The 20,516-nt window shown below is 37.4% G+C and overlaps 1 non-coding gene across 1 annotated transcript; it reads left to right on the top strand.

The window, feature by feature from the left end:
* Positions 1–19,491: 19,491 nt before the first annotated feature.
* Positions 19,492–19,599, top strand: LOC130983686 (small nucleolar RNA R71). The gene has a single exon (XR_009087665.1). It is a non-coding gene; the product is annotated as a small nucleolar RNA R71 (small nucleolar RNA).
* Positions 19,600–20,516: the final 917 nt, after the last annotated feature.

The following is a 20,516-nucleotide window of genomic DNA, read 5'->3' as shown; positions in this document are numbered from 1 at the left end:
ATAATAGAATTTATGCCGGTCTAGAATTCCTCAATAAAAAGAATCTATTCGTTGCAACCATAGTCTAGACCAACAATGGATTCTCCATCGAAGTTTAGTTTGGTTGTCACAAGTTCATCCCAATAAAAATAACCGAGAGTATTACTCTCGGGTCGTTCTCCCTAGGAATTACAATAGAGTGCTCAATTATTGGTTATGAGATTCACGAGGGTGGGTTTATGATAAGAAGGCAAGAATAGATGACAAGAAAGTAAATCAAGCAACTAAAGATAACAAATACTAAAGAGGCATTCATGACATGAATGATTAAGAATCAAGGTTTTCTATCCTAGTCATTAATCATAATACAATAATTACCGAGAGTTAAACATATTACGTTATCTTCACATTGAAAGAAAGTCAAATATGCATAGTTAATCCCAATCCATAAGTAGTATCAATAGAAATAAGATCAACTAACAACTCTGGATCACCAATCTAAATTGGGTATTAATGAGTCAAGATTACTAAGTTTCTCTTTCCAAGCCAAGAATACTCAAAACCTACTCTAAAACTAAGCCAAGTATTTTATCAAACACTTGGTGTGCATAAAAAGAGAAGCATATTAAATTGCAAGAAATATAAAATCTAAACTACCAAATGCAAGAAATTAGTAACTATAACTCAAACAAGCATCAATAAACATTAAAACATAAAATTGCATTAAATGGAAATCAAAATTAATAAGAGTTCATACAACTAAAAAGTAGCTCAATTGAGAAATTAACAAGATAAACTAAGGAAATTAAGACAAAATAATAAGGAAATATAAAAGAAACTAGATGAAAACAAGAATAAAAAATGTAATTAAAGAGAAAATTAAACTATGAACCCTAATTCTAGAAAGAAGAGGGAGCTTCTCTCTCTAGAACTAACCCTAAGACATGTTTCTACACTACCCTAATTGCTCCCCCTTCATCCTTCTAGAATTTGGCCTCTAATATCTTTAGAAATGAGTTGGATTTGGGCTTGGTTGAGCTCAGAAATTGCCCCCAGCGTATTTCCTTTAATGAGGTCACATGACAATTGTCACGCGTACGCGTGGCCTGGCAAGTTCCTCTCTCACACATATGCGTGGGTCACGCGTACGTGTCACCATGAATTCACCAAATCTTTATTTCTTCATGAATTCTCCATGTTGCATGCTTTTCTTTTCACTTCTTTGGTCTAATCCTTACCTTCTAAGCCTGAAATCACTAACAAATATATCAAGGTATCATGTGGAATCAAACTGAATTAAATTTAACAAATTAAGAGCCTAAAAAATATGTTTTCACTCTTATGCACAATTCAAGAGAAATTCACAAAATCATGCTATTTTATTGAATAAATGTGAGATAAGTTGATAAAATCCACTAAATTCAACACAAGATAGACCCTAAAATTGGGGTTCATCAACCTCCCCACACTTAAACCAAGCATGTCCTTGTGCTAAACTAAGAAAGATGCAAGAAATGGGTATTAACATTTATTCAACGCAATTACTATCTATATGCAATCTATCTACATGAATGCAACTACTTGGTCAAAATAAATCAATTTCCAAGAATACATATATGAACATAAGGGCTAAAGCAATCACAATCAAATCAAATCCATAATTGAATTGAGTTATTGAAAGAATTTATCAACTTGCAACAATGAGATAATAATCGGTGGAAACATAGAATTGAGCAATCGAACCCCTCACTAGATGTGTATACACTCTAATCGCTCATGTGTATAAGGTTAATTCACTCAATTCTCCTCTAATCATGCTTTCTAAGATTTGTTTTTCGTCTAACAATCAACAATTATTAAATGCACACATACAAATGTCATGAGGACTTATCCATATGTTGTAATGGGGCTAGGATAAGGGTAAGGATATTGGTGCGCAGAATCCCACACTTCCGAACAATTGAACCAGCAAGTGTACTGGGTCTTCCAAGTAATACCTGAGTGAGTCAGGGTCGATCCCACGAGGATTGTGGTTTGAAGCAAGCTATGGTTATCTTGTAGATCTTAGTCAGGTGAATAGGAGATGTAGGTATGTTGTTTAATTGCATAAAAGAAAATAAAGAAAAAATGTTACTCAGAACTCAGAAGTTGTGTAAACTATGATAAGAAGATAGTTAAGACTTGGAGATGCTTTGTCCTTCTGGATTAACTTTGGTCTTACTGTCTTCTTCAATTGTGAATGATTTCTTCTATGGCAGGCTGTATATGATTGTCCCCAGTTGAAAGATTGCCAATGCTTCTCCAGATCTGAATCCCAAGGTTAGAGTGGATCCATTCTGATTGAGGGTGAAGTTCTTGCAGTCTGTTCTCCTTAATGATCCTACTCAAAATGCCACAGACAAGGTCGGATCTTCCAAATAAGAGACTATTGCGCCTTTGGATTCTAGCCTCTACCACGGAGACCTTAATCCTCCCATACATTGGCTGAATTGGTCTCTCGATAAGTCCCCAACAAAGTCATGGATTAGCCATCTAAAAGATGTATAATCAAGCTGGTGGTTCAACGCTTTCCATTTACGTATTCACACAAACCCAAGAAGAACACGGGTGGTTGTCAGGCACGCGGTCTTAGTATGAAGAACGAAGATGATTGTCATGGGTCATCCCATTCTTCATGTTGAAGAACGAAGATACATCTTAGAATTGAATTAAACACAGATTGAAAGGAAACAGTAATACTTTTATTAATCCATAGAACTCAGCAGGGCTCTTTCCCTCAATCTAGGAGGTCTAGAAACTCTTACTGATATAAAATATAATGTGAAAAATGAAATATGGCAGATCTTTCCTTTGAAGATCGTGTAAAAGTTCTTTAAATACTAAGCTAATGACTAAGGATTACATAAGAGAGGGTAAAATAGTCTTTTAGAGCTAAAATCCATTTCTGGGGCCCACTTGGTGAGTGTTTGGGCTCAGCTTTGATGAGATCGACGTGCTAGGAGGCCTCTAGGGTGTTGAACGCTGGCTAGGGGGTCCTCTTTGGGCATTTGGATGCTAGTCTCCTCCTTGTGGGTGCTAGACGCCAGAATAGGGCAAGATGCTGGCGTTGGACGCCAGTTTTGGGCCTTAAAGTCTGAAGCAAGGTATGAACTATTATACATTGCTGGAAAGCTTTGGAAGTTTTCTTTCCATAGCCGTTGAGAACCTTCCATTTGAACTTCTGTAGGCCTAGAAAATCTCTTTTGAGTGCCAGGAGGTCAGATTTGGACAGCATCTATAGTACTTTCTCTGCCTCTGAATCACACTTTTGCTCCAGGTCCTCAATTTCAGCTAGAAAATACCTAAAATTTCATAAAAACACACAAACTCAATGTAGAATTAAAAATGTGAATTTTGCACTAAAACCTATAAAACTTAATAAAACTTAAACAAAACATACTAAAAACTATATGAAAATGATGTCAAAAAGCGTATAAAATATCCGCTCATTACAACACCAAACTTAAACTGTTACTGTCCCCAAGCAACTAAAAATAAAGTAGGATAAAAAGAAGAGTAAGATACCATAAATATCATAGTTTCCAATGAAGCACTGTTTCAATTAGATGAGCAGAACTTAGTAGCTTTTTGCTTCTGAATAGTTTTGGCATCTCACTATCCATTGAAACTAAAAAATGTTGGACTCTTTAGGAACTTAGAATCCAAATGATGTTATTGATTCTCCTAGTTCAATTTTTTTTATTCTTTAACACAACTTTTAGAGTCTTGGCCGTGACCCAAAGCACTTTGTTTTCCAGTATTAGCACCAGATACATAAATGCCACAGACACTTTAACTGGGTGAACCCTTTTGGATTGTGATTCAGCTTTGCTAAAATCCTCAAATAGAGGTGTCCAGAGTTCTTAAGCACACTTTTAGGATCTTTGGATCCTTTTACCCTTGCCTTTTGGTTTAAAGGGTTACTAGCTTTTTGCTCTTGCCTTTTGGTTTAAAGAGCTATTGGCCTTTTCTACTTTTTATTTTATTTTATTTTTTTGCATGCATATATATATTATATTATTTTTTTTCTTTTGCAAAATGCTTTTTCTTTTTGTTTTTGCTGCTTTTTCTTGCTTCAAGAATCAATTTTTGGATTTTTCAGATTACCAAAAATACTTTTCCTTTTTCATCATTCTTTCAAGAGCCAACATTCTTTATTTCAATTTCAAATATGCACTATTTATTCATATATTTTGAAAACAAAAGCAATGCCACCACATCAAAATGATTGAACTATTCTTATTATATAACTTGAAATTCATGTATCTCTCAATTCTTTTCAATTAAAATTTTCTTTTAAGCAAGGTGAGAGACATATGGAACATTTTATAGCTTTAAGACATAGATAAAAATGATCATACAATAAGAACAAGAGAGGAGACAATACAACATAATAGAAAATAGAAAAAATGATATAAGGAGAGGGGGTCAAGAGAACGAATCCACCTTAATGATGGCGGCTGGTGCTCTGATGAGCGGATAATTTATACGCTTTTTGGCATTATTTTTAGGTAGTTTTTAGTAGGATCTAGCTACTTTTAGGGATGTTTTCATTAGTTTTTATGCAAAATTCACATTTCTGGACTTTACTACGAGTTTGTGTGTTTTTCTGTGATTTCAGGTATTTTCTGACTGAAATTGAGGGACCTGAGCAAAAATCTGATTCAGGCTGAAAAAGGACTGCTGATGTTGTTGGATTCTGACCTCTTTGCACTCGAAATAGATTGTCTGGAGCTGTAGAACTCCAAATGGCGTGCTCTCAACTGCGTTGGAAAGTAGACATTCAGGGCTTTCCAGCAATATATAATAGTCCATACTTTGTTCAAGGTTAAATGATGCATGCTTCATTCTGAAGTAAAACACCAGAAACACGTTACAAACTAGAGTTAAACGCCAAAAACACGTTACAACTTGGTGTTTAACTTCAAGAGAAGCCTCTGCACGTGTAAAGCTCAAGCTCAGCCCAAGCACACACCAAAGTGGGCCCCAAAAGTAGATTTTTGCATTTTAACTTATTTCTGTAAACCCTAGTAACTAGTCTAGTATAAATAGAACATTTTACTATTGTATTAGACGTCTTTTGATTGATCTTTAATCAGTGTATGCGATTTTAGACCTTCAAAGGGGCTGGCCATTCGGCCATGCTTGGATCATCACTTATGTTTTTTCAACGGTGGAGTTTCTACACACTATAGATTAAGTGTGTGGAGCTCTGCTGTACCTCGAGGTTTAATACAATTACTACTATTTTCTATTCAATTCAGCTTATTCTTATTCTAAGATATTCGTTGCACTTCAACCTGATGGATGTGATGATCTGTGACACTCATCATCATCCATCCTTATGAACGCGTGCTTGACAATCACTTCCGTTTTACCTTAGACCGAGCGTGTATCTCTTGGAATCCTTAATCAGAGTCTTCGTGGTATAAGTTAGAATTATCGGCGGCCATTCTTGAGAATCCGAAAAGTCTAACCTTGTCTGTGGTATTCCGAGTAAGATTCAGGGATTGAATGACTGTGACAAGCTTCAAACTCGCGATTGTTGGGCATAGTGACGACGCAAAAGAATCAATGGATTCTATTCTGACATGATCGAGAACCGACAGATGATTAGCCGTGCTGTGACAAGAGCATTTGGACCATTTTCACTGAGAGGATGGGAAGTAGCCATTGACAACAGTGATGCCCTACATACAGCTTGCCATAGAAAGGAGTAAGAATGATTGGATGAAAGCAGTAGGAAAGCAGAGATTCAGAAGGAACACATCATCTTCATGCGCCTATCTGAAATTCCCACTAATGATTTACATAAGTATCTCTATCTTTATTTTATGCTTTATTTATCTTTATATTCGAAAACCATCACAACCATTTGAATTCGCCTAACTGAGATTTACAAGATGACCATAGCTTGCTTCATACCAACAATCTCCGTGGGATCGACCCTTACTCACGTAAGGTTTATTACTTGGATGACCCAGTGCACTTGCTGGTTAGTTGTGCGAAGTTGTGAAGAATGTGAGTGAACCATAGTAGTGTACACCAAGTTTTTGGAGCCATTGCTAAGAATTGTTCAAGTTATGAAAAGAGTAAATCACAATTTTGCCTATCAAGTTTTTGGCGCCGTTGCCGGGGATTGTTTGAGTTTGGACAACTGACAGTTCATCTTGTTGCTCAGATTAGGTAATTTTCTTTTCAAAAAGTTTTTTCTCTCTTTTTCATTTTTCTAAAGATTATTTTCGAAAAAAAAAACCCAAAAAAATTATAAAATCATAAAAACCAAAAATATTTTTGTGTTTCTTGTTTGAGTCTTGAGTCAATTTTAAGTTTGGTGTCAATTGCATGTTTTTAAAATTTATGCATTTTTTTTCGAAAACTCATGCATGGTGTTCTTCATGATCTTCAAGTTGTTCTTGGTAAGTCTTCTTGTTTGATCTTCATATTTTCTTGTTTTGTGTTTTTTGTTATTTTTCATATGCATTTTTGCATTCATAGTGTCTTAGCATTGAAAATTTCTAAGTTTGGTGTCTTGCATGTTTTTCTTTTCTTGAAAGTTTTTCAAAAATAAGTTCTTGATGTTCATCTTGATCTTCAAAGTGTTCTTGGTGTTCATCTTGACATTCATAGTGTTCTTGCATGCATCATGTGTTTTGATCCAAAATTTTCATGTTTTGGGTCATATTTGTGTTTTTCTCTCTCATCATTAAAAATTGAAAATAAAAAATATCTTTTCCTTGTTTTACTCAAAATTTAGAAATCTTTGGGTTGACTTAGTCAAAAATTTTTAAAATAAGTTATTTCTTGTTAGTTAAGTCAAGATTTCATTTTTAAAAGTCCTATCTTTTCAAAATCTTTTTCAAAAATAAAATCTTTTCCATTTTTTTTATTTTTCGAAAATATTTTTTAATTGATTTTCAAAATCTTTTTCTTATCTTTATTTCAAAATTTCGAAAACTTTACTAACAATTAATGTGATTGGTTCAAAAATTTGAAGTTTGTTACTTTCTTGTTAAGTAAGGTTCAGTCTTTAAATTCTAGAACCATATCTTTTAGTTTCTTGTTAGTCAAGTAATCAATTTTAATTTTAAAAATCAAATCATTTTCAACCATTTCTTTTCAAATCATATCTTTTTCAAAATTGATTTCAAAAATCTTCTCTAACTTCCTATCTTTTCAAATCTTTTTCAACTAACTAATTAACTTTTAGTTTGTTTCTTATCATTTTCAAAACCACCTAACTACTTTTCTCTCTCTAATTTTCGAAAATTCCTTCCTCTTTTTCAAAATTATTTTAATTAACTAATTGTTTCAAATTTTTAATTTTAATTTTATTTCTTCTCTTAATTTTTGAAAATCACTAACCATTTTTTAAAAACAATTTTCAAAATTCTCTCCTTCTCATCTTCTTCTATTTATTTATTCATTTACTAACACTTCTCTTCATCTCAAAAAATTCGAACCCTCTTCTCTCTTCTGTGTTCGAATTTTTCTTCTCTTTCCTCTATTCTCCTCTTTTTCTACTCACATAAAAGAATCTCTATACTGTGACATAGAGGATTTCTCTTCTCTCTTCATTTTCTTCTCTTTCATATGAGCAGGAACAAAGAAAAAAGGCATTTTTGTTGAAGTTGATCCTGAACCTAAAAGGACCTTGAAGAGGAAGCTAAGAGCAGCTAAAGCACAGTACTCTGAAGAGGAGCCAACAGAAATTTTCGAACAGGAAAAGGATATGGCAGCCGAAAATAATAACAACAATAATGCAAGAAAGATACTTGGTGACTTTACTGCACCAAATTCCAAATTACATGGAAGAAGCATCTCAATCCCTGCCATTGGAGCAAACAATTTTGAGCTGAAGCCTCAATTAGTTGTTCTAATGCAACAAAACTGCAAGTTTCATGGACTTCCAGCAGAAGATCCTTTTCAGTTCTTAACTAAATTCTTGCAGATCTATGATACTGTTAAGACTAATGAAGTAGATCCTGAAGTCTATAGGCTCATGCTTTTCCCTTTTGCTGTAAGAGACAGAGCTAGAAAACGGTTGGAATCATAACCTAAAGATAGCCTGGACTCTTGGGATAAGCTGGTCTGGCCTTTGGTGGACGAAATTGTGATCCATATTCTTTTGTATATGTATGAAATCATTATTATGGCACCAGTTGAATTCACAACTCCGTTTAACTAACCAGCAAGTGTACTGGGTCATCCAAGTAATAAACCTTACGCGAGCAAGGGTCGATCCCACAGAGATTGTTGGTATGAAGCAAGCTATGGTCACCTTGTAAATCTCAGTTAGACAGATTAAACAGTTTTGGGTTTCGAAAATTAATAATAAAAAGAAATAATAAAAGGGATAGAATACTTATGTAAATCAATAGTGGGAATTTCAGATAGGCGAATGGAGATACTGTATGGCTCGAGAACGCCTGCTTTCCTACTGCTTCAACTCAATCCTTCTGACTCCTTTCCATGGCAAGCTGTGTATAGGGGTTCACCGTTCGACGATGGCTACTTTGTATCCTCTCTGGAAAATGGTCCTCTGCGCTGTCACTCGCATGGCTAATCGTCTGGAGGCATTACACTGGCCGAAGGCTACATCCCATCCTCGCAGTGAAAACTACGCTCACGCGCTCTGTCACAGCACGGTTAATCACTGGTTGGTTCCTGCTCCTGCTGGAATAGAATCCCTTGATTCTTTTGCGTCTGTCACTAACACCCAGCACTTGCGAGTCTGAAGCACGTCACAGTCACTCATTACCGGAATCCTACTCGGAATACCACAGACAAGGTTAGACTTTTCGGATTCCCAGGATCCTACTCGGAATACCACAGACAAGGTTAGACTTTCCGGATCCTCATGAATGCCGCCATCTATCTAGCTTATACCACGAAGATTCTGTTGGGGAATCTAAGAGATATGCGCCCGGCCTAAGGTAGAACGGAAGTGGTTGTCAATCACGCGCGTTCATAAGTGAGAATGATGATGAGTGTCACGGATCATCACATTCATCAAAGTTAAGTGTAGCGTATATCTTGGAATAAGAACAAGTTGAATTGAATGGAAGAAAATAGAATTGCATTAATACTTGAGGTACAGCAGAGCTCCACACCCTTAATCTCTGGTGTGCAGAAACTCCACCGTTGAAAATACATAAGTAAAAGGTTCAGGCATGGCCGAATGGCCAGCCCCCCAAAGTGATCAAAAGACCGAATGGTTAAGAGATATCTAATACACTAGTAAAAAGTCCTATTTATAATAAACTTGCTACTAGGGTTTACATGAGTAAGTAATTGATGCATAAATCCACTTCCGGGGCCCACTTGGTGTATGTTTGGGCTGAGCTTAATCTATCCACGTGCTGAGGCTTTTCTTGGAGTTGAACTCTGAGTTATGACGTGTTTTGGGCGTTCAACTCCGGATCATGACGTTTTTCTGGCGTTTAACTCGAGACAGCAACATGTACTTGGCGTTCAACGCCAAGTTACGTCGTCAATTTCCGAATAAAGTATGAACTATTATATATTGCTGGAAAGCCCTGGATGTCTACTTTCCAACGCCGTTGAGAGCACGCCAATTGGAGTTCTGTAGCTCCAGAAAATCCATTTTTAGTGTAGGGAGGTCAGATTCCAACAGCATCAGCAGTCCTTTTGTCAGCCTTTTTCAGAGTTTTGCTCAAATCCCTCAATTTCAGCCAGAATTTACCTAAAATCACAGAAAAACACACAAACTCATAGTAAAGTCCAGAAATGTGAATTTAACATAAAAACTAATGAAAACATCCCTAAAAGTAGCTTAAACTTATTAAAAACTTCCTAAAAACAATGCCAAAAAGCGTATAAATTATCCGCTCATCACAACACCAAACATAAATAGTTGCTTGTCCCCAAGCAACTGAAAATCAATTAGGATAAAAAGAAGAGAATATACTATAAATTCTAGAATATCAATGAATATAATTCTAATTAAATGAGCGGGACTTGTAGCTTTTTGCTTCTGAACAGTTTTGTCATCTCACTTTTTCCTTTGAAGTTTTGAATGATTGGCTTCTCTAGGAACTTAGAATTTTGGATAGTGTTATTGACTTTCCTAGTTAAGTATGTTGATTCTTGAACACAGCTACTTATGAGTCTTGGCCGTGGCCCTAAGCACTTTGTTTTCCAGTATTACCACCGGATACATAAATGCCACAGACACATAACTGGGTGAACCTTTTCAGATTGTGACTTAGCTTTGCTAGAGTCCCCAGTTAGTGGTGTCCAGAGCTCTTAAGCATACTCTTTTGCTTTGGATCACGACTTTAACCACTCAGTCTCAAGCTTTTTACTTGGACCTTCATGACACAAGCACATGGTTAGGGACAGCTTGGTTTAGCCGCTTAGGCCTGCATTTTACTTCCTTGGGCCCTCCTATCCATTGATGCTCAAAGCCTTGGATCCTTTTTACCCTTGCCTTTTGTTTTTAAGGGCTATTGGCTTTTTCTACTGCTCCTTCTTTTTTTTTTGCTGCGTTTTCTTGCTTCAAGAATCAATTTCATGATTTTTCAGATCATCAATAACATTTCTCTTTGTTCATCATTCTTTCAAGAGCCAACAATTTTAACATTCATAAACAACAAGATCAAAAGATATATGCACTGTTCAAGCATTCATTCAGAAAACAAAAAGTGTTGTCACCACATCAATATAATTAAATTAAATTCAAGGATAAATTCGAAATTCATGTACTTCTTGTTCTTTTGAATTAAAACATTTTTCATTTAAGAGAGGTGAAGGATTAATGGATTTTATTCATAGCTTTAAGGCATGGTTACATACTAATGATCATGAAATAAAGACACAAAACATAGATAAACACAATATTAAAAACCGAAAATAGAATGAAATAAAGAACAAGGAATGAATCCACCTTTAGTGGCGTCTTCTTCTTGAAGGACCAATGATGTTCTTAAGCTCTTCTATGTCCCTTCCTTGCCTTTGTTGCTCCTCCCTCATTGCTCTTAGATCTTCTCTTATTTCTTGGAGAATGATGGAGTGCTCATGATGTTCCACCCTTAATTGTTCCACATTGTAGCTTAAATCTTCTAAGGAGGTGTTGAGTTGCTCCCAATAGTTGTTGGGAGGAAAGTGCATCCCTTGAGGCTTCTCAAGGATTTCTTGATGATGAGCTTCCTCATGCATCTCTTGAGAACCGTGAGGGGTTTCTCTTGCTTGCTCCATCCTCTTCTTGGTGATGGGCTTATCCTCTTCAATGAGGATGTCTCCTTCTATGATAACTCCAGCTGAGTAACATAGATGGCAAATAAGGTGAGGAAAAGCTAGCCGTGCCATAGGTGAGGGCTTGTTGGCTATTTTGTAGATTTCATTGGAGATGACCTCATGAACTTCTACTTCCTCTCCAATCATGATGCCATGAATCATGATGGCCCGATCCACAGTAACTTCAGATCGGTTGCTTGTAGGAATGATGGAGCGTTGAATGAACTCCAACCATCCTCTAGCCACAGGCTTGAGGTCCAGTCTTCTTAGTTGGACTGGCTTGCCTTTGGAGTCTCTCTTCCATTGAGCTCCTTCCACACATATGTCCATAAGGACTTGGTCCAACCTTTGATTAAAGTTGACCCTTCTAGTGTAGGGGCGTTCATCTTCTTGCATCATGGGCAAGTGAAACGCCAACCTCACATTTTCCGGACTAAAATCTAAGTATTTCCCCCGAACCATTGTGAGATAATTCTTTGGACTCGGGTTCATACTTTGATCATGGTTTCTAGTGATCCATGCATTGGCATAGAACTCTTGAACCATTAAGATTCCGACTTGTTGCATGGGGTTGGTTAGGACTTCCCAACCTCTTCTTTGGATTTCATGTCGGATCTCCGGATACTCATTTTTCTTGAGCTTGAAAGGGACCTCAGGGATCACCTTCTTCTTTGCCACAACATCATAGAAGTGGTCTTGATGGCTCTTGGAGATGAATCTTTCCATCTCCCATGACTCGGAGGTGGAAGCTTTTGTCTTTCCTTTTCCTTTTCTAGAGGATACGCCGGCCTTAGGTGCCATTGGTAATGGAAAAACAAAAAATCTTATGCTTTTACCACACCAAACTTAAAATATTGCTCGCCCTCGAGCAAAAAAGAAAGAAGAGAAGAAGAAGAAGAAGAAAATATGGAGGAGAGGGAGAGGAGTAGGTTCGGCTAAGTGGGAGAAGAGGGGTTTGTGTTGTGTGAAAATGAAGTAGAATGGAAGGGTATTTATAGGGAGAGGGGGGAGGTCATGTTCGGCCATTTTGGGTGGGAATGGGTGGGAAAATTGTTTTTGAATATTTGAAGGTAGGTGGGGTGTATGGGGAAGAGTGGAAGGATGTGAGTGGTGAAGGGGGTAATTGGGAAGAGGAATTGAGGTGATTGGTGAAAGGTGTTGGGAAGTGTGACATGGGGATTAGGAGAGTGTGATTAGGATTAAGAGGTAGGGTGGGAATATGGTAGGTGGGGATCCTGTGGGGTCCACAGATCCTGAGGTGATCCTGTGGGGTCCACAGGTCCTGAGGTGTCAAGGAATTCCATCCTTGCACCAAATAGGCATGTAAAATGCCTTGGCACATCCTTCTGGCGTTTAAACGCCCATTGGTGCACGTTCTGGGCGTTCAACGCCCATGTAAAGCATGTTTCTGGCGTTGAACGCCAGTTTCATGCTTGTTACTGGCGTTCAGCGCCAGTTTTTCCATTCTGGGCAGATTCCTGGCGTTCAGCGCCAGGATGTTGCTTGTTTTTGGCATTCAGCGCCAGAATCTTGCTCTGTTCTGGCGTTGAACGCCGGCCAGATGCACCTTACTGGCGTTGAATGCCATCCTGTGCGTCCTCCAGGGTGAAATTTTTTCTTCTGCTGTTTTTGATTCTGTTTTTAATTTTTATGATTTTTTTCGTGACTCCTCTTGATCATGTACCTAATAAAACACAAAATAGCAATAAAATATAATAAAATAAAAATTAGATAAAATTGGGTTGCCTCCCAACAAGCGCTTCTTTAATGTCAATAGCTTGACAGTGGCTCTCATGGAGCCACAAGGTGATCAGGTCAATGTTGTATAGTTGTCCACACCAAACTTAGAGTTTGGATATGGGATTTTAACACCAAACTTAGAGTTTGCTTGTGGCCTCACAACACCAAACTTAGAGTTTGACTGTGGGGGCTCTTCTTGACCCTGAACTGAAAGAAGCTCTTCATGCTTACTCTCTTTTGTCACAGAGGGATGACCATGTGCCTTAAACACAAGGTAGTCCCCATTCAATTGAAGGACTAATTCACCTCTGTTGACATCTATCACAGCTTCTGCTGTGGCTAGGAAAGGTCTTCCAAGGATGTTGCATTCATCATCTTCCTTCCTAGTGTCTAAGATTATGAAATCAGCAGGGATGTAAAGGCCTTCAACCTTTACTAGCACGTCCTCTACTAATCCATAAGCTTGTCTCAATGACTTGTCTGCCAATTGTAATGAGAACAAGGCAGGTTGTACCTCAATGATCCCCAGCTTCTCCATTACAGAGAGTGGCATAAGATTTATCCCTGACCCCAGATCACACAGAGCTTTTGCAAAGTTCATGGTGGCTATGGTACAAGGTATTAGGAACTTGCCAGGATCTTGTTTCTTTTGAGGTAGAGTTTTCTGAATCCAAGAATCCAGTTCACTAATGAGCAAGGGAGGTTCACTTTCCCAAGTTTCATTACCAAACAACTTGGCATTCAGCTTCATGATAGCTCCTAAGTATTGAGCAACTTGCTCTCCAGTCACATCTTCATCCTCTTCAGAGGAAGAATAGTCTTCAGAGCTCATGAATGGCAGAAGAAGGTTTAATGGAATCTCTATGGTCTCTATATGAGCCTCAGATTCCTTTGGATCCTTAATAGGAAACTCCTTCTTGCTTGAGGGACGTCCCAGGAGGTCTTTCTCACTAGGATTTTCGTCCTCCTCCTCCCTTGTGCATTCGGCCATGTTGAGTATATCAATGGCCTTGCACTCTCCTTTTGGGTTCTCTTCTGTATTACTTGGGAGAATACTGGGAGGAGTTTCAATGACTTTCTTACTCAGCTGGCCCACTTGTGCCTCCAAATTTCTAATGGAGGATCTTGTTTCATTCAAGAAACTGAAAGTGGCCTTTGACAGATCAGAGACTATATTGGCTAAATTAGAAGTGTTTTGTTCAGAATTCTCTGTCTGTTGCTGAGAAGATGATGGATATGGCTTACTATTGCTCAGCCTATTGCGTCCACCATTGTTAAAACCTTGTTGAGGTTTTTATTGATCCTTCCATGAGAAACTTGGATGATTTCTCCATGATGAGTTATAGGTGTTTCCATAAGGTTCACCCATGTAATTAACCTCTGCCATGGCAGGGTTCTCAGGATCATAAGCTTCTTCAGAAGCTGCCTCTCTAGTACTGTTGGATGCATGTTGCCATCCATTCAGATTTTGAGAGATCATGTTGACCTGTTGAGTCAACACTTTGTTCTGAGCCAATATGGCATTCAGAGCATCAATTTCAAGAACTCCTTTCTTCTGAGGTATCCCATTATTCACGGAATTCCTCTCAGAGGTGTACATAAACTGGTTGTTTGCAACCATGTCAATGAGTTCTTGAGCCTCTTTAGGCGTTTTCTTCAGGTGAATAGATCCACCTGCAGAATGGTCCAATGACATTTTCGAAAATTCAGAGAGACCATAATAGAATATATCTAATATGGTCCATTCTGAAAACATGTCAGAAGGACATCTTTTGGTCAGCTGCTTGTATCTTTCCCAAGCTTCATAGAGGGATTCACCATCTTTTTGTTTGAAGGTTTGAACATCCACTCTCAGCTTGCTCAGCTTTTGAGGAGGAAAGAATTTATCCAAGAAGGCTGTGACCAGCTTATCCCAGGAGTCCAGTCTATCCTTAGGTTGTGAATCAAACCATATTCTAGCTCTGTCTCTTACAGCAAAAGGGAAAAACATGAGTCTGTAGACTTCAGGATCAACTCCATTCGTCTTTACAGTCTCACAGATCTGCAAGAACTCAGTTAAAAACTGATAAGGATCTTCAGATGGAAGTCCATAAAACTTGCAGTTTTGTTGCATTAAGGCAACTAGCTGAGGTTTCAGCTCAAAGTTATTGGCTCCAATGGCAGGAATGGAGATGCTTCTTCCATCAAACTTGGACGTTGGCTTTGTGAAGTCACCAAGCATTCTCCTTGCATTATTATTATTATTTTTGGCTGCCATCTCCTTCTCTTGTTTGAAAATTTCTGAAAGGTTGTTTCTGGATTGTTGTAATTTAGCTTCTCTTAATTTTCTCTTCAGAGTCCTTTCAGGTTCTGGATCAATTTCAACAAGAGTGCCTTTATCCTTGTTCCTGCTCATATGAAAGAGAAGAAAACAAGAAAAGAAGAGGAATTCTCTATGTCACAGTATAGAGATTCCTTTATGTTAGTAGAAGAAGAAAGGGGTAGAAGAATGAAGAAGGATGGGTTCGGATATTTAGATGAAGAGAGGTGAAGAGAAGTGTTAGTAATTAAATAATTAAATAGAAGAAGAAAAGAGGAGGGAGATTTCGAAAATAATTTTTGAAAGAGGATTAGTAATTTTCGAAAATTAGAGATAAAATATAATTGAAATTAAAATTTAAAACAATTAGTTAATTAAAAAGAATTTTTGAAAAAGGGGTGAGATATTTTCGAAAATTAGAGAGGGAAAAGTAGTTAGGTGGTTTTGAAAAAGATAAGAAACAAACAAAAAGTTAGTTAGTTGATTGAAAAAGATTTGAAAATCAAATTTGAAAAAAGATAAGAAGATAAGAAGTTAGATAAGATATTTTGAAATCAAATTTCGAAAAAGATAAAATTTTTGAAAAAGATCAAATAAAAGATAAAAAGATTTAATTCAAAAATTTTGAATTTGTTTACTTCACTAACAAGAAACTACAAGATAAGATTCTAGAACTTAAAGATTGAACCTTTCTTAACAAGAAAGTAACAAACTTCAAATTTTTGAACCAATCACATTAATTGTTAGCTAATTTTCAAAAATTTGATATAAAGATAAGGAAAAGATTTTGAAAATAATTTGAAAAATGTTTTTGAAATTTTCAAAAAATAGAAAAAATGAAAAAGATATGATTTTTGAAAAAGATTTTGAAAAGATAAGATTTTTAAAATTGAAATTTTAACTTGACTTGTAAGAAACAACTAAATTTTGAAAATTTTTGACCAAGTCAACCCAAAATTTCGAAAATTTGGAGGGAAATAAGGAAAAAGATATTTTTTTGATTTTTGAATTTTTAATTATGAGAGAGAAAAACAACAAAAATACTCAATGCATGAAATTTTTAGATCAAAACAATGAATGCATGCAAGAATGCTATGAATGTCAAGATGAACACCAAGAACACTTTGAAGATCATGATGAACATCAAGAACATATTTTTGAAAAATTTTTTAATGCAAAGAAAACATGCAAGACACCAAACTTAGAAATCTTTAATGCATGGACTCTAACAAACAAAAAAAATGCATATGAAAAACAACAAACAACATAAAACAAGAAAATATCAAGATCAAACAAGAGGACTTATCAAGAACAACTTGAAGATCATGAAGAACACCATGAATGCATGAAATTTTCAAAAAATGCAAAAAAAAAAAGATTTTTAAAGAATGCAATTGACACCAAACTTAAAAATTGACCCAAGACTCAAACAAGAAACACAAAATATTTTTGGTTTTTATGATTTTATGATTTTTTTGTATTTTTATTATTTTATTTTTTTTTCGAAAATATTTTTGGAAAAATGAAAAATAAAAGAAAAATTTTTGAAAAAGATTTTTGAAAAGAAAATTACCTAATCTGAGCAACAAGATGAACCGTCAGTTGTCCATACTCGAACAATCCCCCGGCAACGGCGCCAAAATCTTGGTGGACGAAATTGTGATCCATATTCTTTTGTATTTGTATGAAATCATTATTATGGCACCAGTTGAATTCACAACTCCGTTCAACTAACCAGCAAGTGTACTGGGTCGTCCAAGTAATAAACCTTACGCGAGTAAGGGTCGATCCCACAGAGATTGTTGGTATGAAGCAAGCTATGGTCACCTTGTAAATCTCAGTTAGGCAGATTAAACAGTTTTGGGTTTCGAAAATTAATAATAAAAAGAAATAATAAAAGGGATAGAATACTTATGTAAATCAATAGTGGGAATTTCAGATAGGCGAATGGAGATACTGTATGGCTCGAGAACGCCTGCTTTCCTACTGCTTCAACTCAATCCTTCTTACTCCTTTCCATGGCAAGCTGTGTATAGGGGTTCACCGTTCGACGATGGCTACTTTGTATCCTCTCTGGAAAATGGTCCTCTGCGCTGTCACTCGCATGGCTAATCGTCTAGAGGCATCACACTGGCCGAAGGCTACATCCCATCCTCGCAGTGAAAACTACGCTCACGCGCTCTGTCACAACACGGCTAATCACTGGTTGGTTCCCGCTCCTGCTGGAATAGAATCCCTTGATTCTTTTTCGTCTGTCACTAACGCCCAACACTTGCGAGTCTGAAGCACGTCACAGTCACTCATTACCGGAATCCTACTCGGAATACCACAGACAAGGTTAGACTTTCCGGATTCCCAGGATCCTACTCGAAATACCATAGATAAGGTTAGACTTTCCGGATCCTCATGAATGCCGCCATCTATCTAGCTTATACCACGAAGATTCTGTTGGGGAATCTAAGAGATATGCGCCCGGCCTAAGGTAGAACGGAAGTGGTTGTCAATCACGCGCGTTCATAAGTGAGAATGATGATGAGTGTCACGGATCATCACATTCATCAAAGTTAAGTGTAGCATATATCTTGGAATAAGAACAAGTTGAATTGAATGGAAGAAAATAGAATTGCATTAATACTTGAGGTACAGCAGAGCTCCACACCCTTAATCTTTGGTGTGCAGAAACTCCACCGTTGAAAATACATAAGTAAAAGGTTCAGGCATGGCCGAATGGCCAGCCCCCCAAAGTGATCAAAAGACCGAATGGTCAAGAGATATCTAATACACTAGTAAAAAGTCCTATTTATAATAAACTAGCTACTAGGGTTTACATGAGTAAGTAATTGATGCATAAATCCACTTCCGGGGCCCACTTGGTGTATGTTTGGGCTGAGCTTAATCTATCCACGAGCTGAGGCTTTTCTTGGAGTTGAACTCTGAGTTATGACGTGTTTTGGGCGTTCAACTCCGGATCATGACGTTTTTCTGGCGTTTAACTCCAGACAGCAACATGTACTTGGCGTTCAACGCCACGTTACGTCGTCAATTTCCGAATAAAGTATGGACTATTATATATTGCTGGAAAGCCCTGGATGTCGACTTTCCAACGCCGTTGAGAGCGCGCCAATTGGAGTTCTGTAGCTCCAGAAAATATATTTTGAGTGCAGGGAGGTCAGATTCCAACAGCATCAGCAGTCCTTTTGTCAGCCTTTTTCAGAGTTTTGCTCAAATCCCTCAATTTCAGCCAGAATTTACCTGAAATCACAGAAAAACACACAAACTCATAGTAAAGTCCAAAAATATGAATTTAACATAAAAACTAATGATAACATCCCTAAAAGTAGCTTAAACTTATTAAAAACTTCCTAAAAACAATGCCAAAAAGCGTATAAATTATCCGCTCATCAGCCTTCTAGGCTAAGTTCTTTCCTCCTCAAAAATTGAGCAAGCTTAGAGTGGATGTTCAGACCTTCAAACAAAAAGATGGTGAATCCCTTTATGAAGCTTGGGAAAGAAACAAGCAGATGACCAAAAGGTGTCCTTTTGACATGCTTTCAGAGTGGACCATTTTGGATATATTCTATTATGGTCTATCTGAGTTCTCTAAGATGTCACTGGACCATTCTGCAGGTGGATCCATTCACCTAAAGAAAATGCCTGGAGAAGCTCAAGAACTCATTGACATGGTTGCAAATAACCAATTTATGTACACCTCTGAGAGGAATCCTGTGAGTAATGGGGAGCCTCAGAAGAGGGGAGTTCTTGAAATTGATGCTCTGAATGCCATATTGGCTCAAAACAAAATATTGACTCAGCCAAACTCTAAGTTTGGTGTTGAATTCCCGCATTCAAACTCTAAGTTTGGTGTTGAGAGTCTACAACATTGACCTGATCACCTGTGAAATGATGTTGACTTGCTAAGTCAATATTTTGTTCTGAGCCAATATGGCATTCAGAGCATCAATTTCAAGAACTCCCTTCCTCTGAGGCGTCCCATTATTCATGGAATTCCTCTCAGAAGTGTACATGAACTGGTTATTTGCAACCATGTCAATGAGTTCTTGAGCTTCTGTAGGCATTTTCTTTATGTGAATGGATCCACCTGCAGAATGGTCCAGTGACATCTTAGAGAACTCAGATAGACCATAATAGAATATGCCCAGAATGGTCCACTCTGAAAGCATGTCAGAAGGACACCTTTTGGTCATCTGCTTGTATCTTTTCCATGCTTCATAGAGGGATTCACCATCTTTTTGTTTGAAGGTCTGAACATCCACTCTAAGCTTGCTCAGCTTTTGAGGAGGAAAGAATTTAGCCAAGAAGGCCGTTACCAGCTTATCCCAAGAGTCCAGTCTTTCTTTAGGTTGTGAACCCAACCATGTTCTAACTCTGTCTCTTACAGCAAAAGGGAAAAGCATGAGCCTGTAGACTTCAGAATCTATTCTATTAGTCTTAACAGTCTCACAGATCTGCAAGAATTCAGTTAAAAACTGATAGGAATCTTCTGATGGAAGTCCATGGAACTTGCAGTTCTGTTGTATTAGAGCAACTGGTGCATGAAATTGCAATCACACTTTTGTAATTCCGCACAACTAACCAGCAAGTGCACTGGGACGTCCAAGTAATACCTTACATGAGTAAGGGTCGATCCCACGGAGATTGTTCGCTTGAAGCAAGCTATGGTTATCATGTAACTCTTAGTCAGGATATCAATAATTATCAGGTTTAATTGTGAAAAGTAAAAGAACATGAAATAAGTACTTGTTTTGCAGTAATGGAGAACAGGTTGAGGTTTTGGAGATGCTCTATCTTCTGAATCTCTGCTTTCCTACTGTCTTCTTCTTCATGCACGCAAGACTCCTTCCATGGCAAGCTGTATGTAGGGTTTCACCGTTGTCAATGGCTACCTCCCATCCTCTCAGTGAAAATGTTCAACGCGCTCTGTCACAGCACGTCTAATCATCTGTCGGTTCTCAATCAGGTTGGAATAGAATCTAGTGATTCTTTTGCGTCTGTCACTAACGCTCAGCCTTCAGGAGTTTGAAGCTCGTCACAGTCATTCAATCCTTGAATCCTACTCAGAATACCACAGACAAGGTTTAGACCTTCCGGATTCTCTTGAATGCCGCCATCAATTCTAGCTTATACCACGAAGATTCTGATTAAGGAATCGAAGAGATATCTACTCAATCTAAGGTAGAAC

This window comes from Arachis stenosperma, chromosome 5 (genome assembly GCF_014773155.1).
Source record: "Arachis stenosperma cultivar V10309 chromosome 5, arast.V10309.gnm1.PFL2, whole genome shotgun sequence".
Lineage (NCBI taxonomy): Eukaryota > Viridiplantae > Streptophyta > Magnoliopsida > Fabales > Fabaceae > Arachis > Arachis stenosperma.
This window is presented reverse-complemented; position numbering and strand designations above follow the sequence as displayed.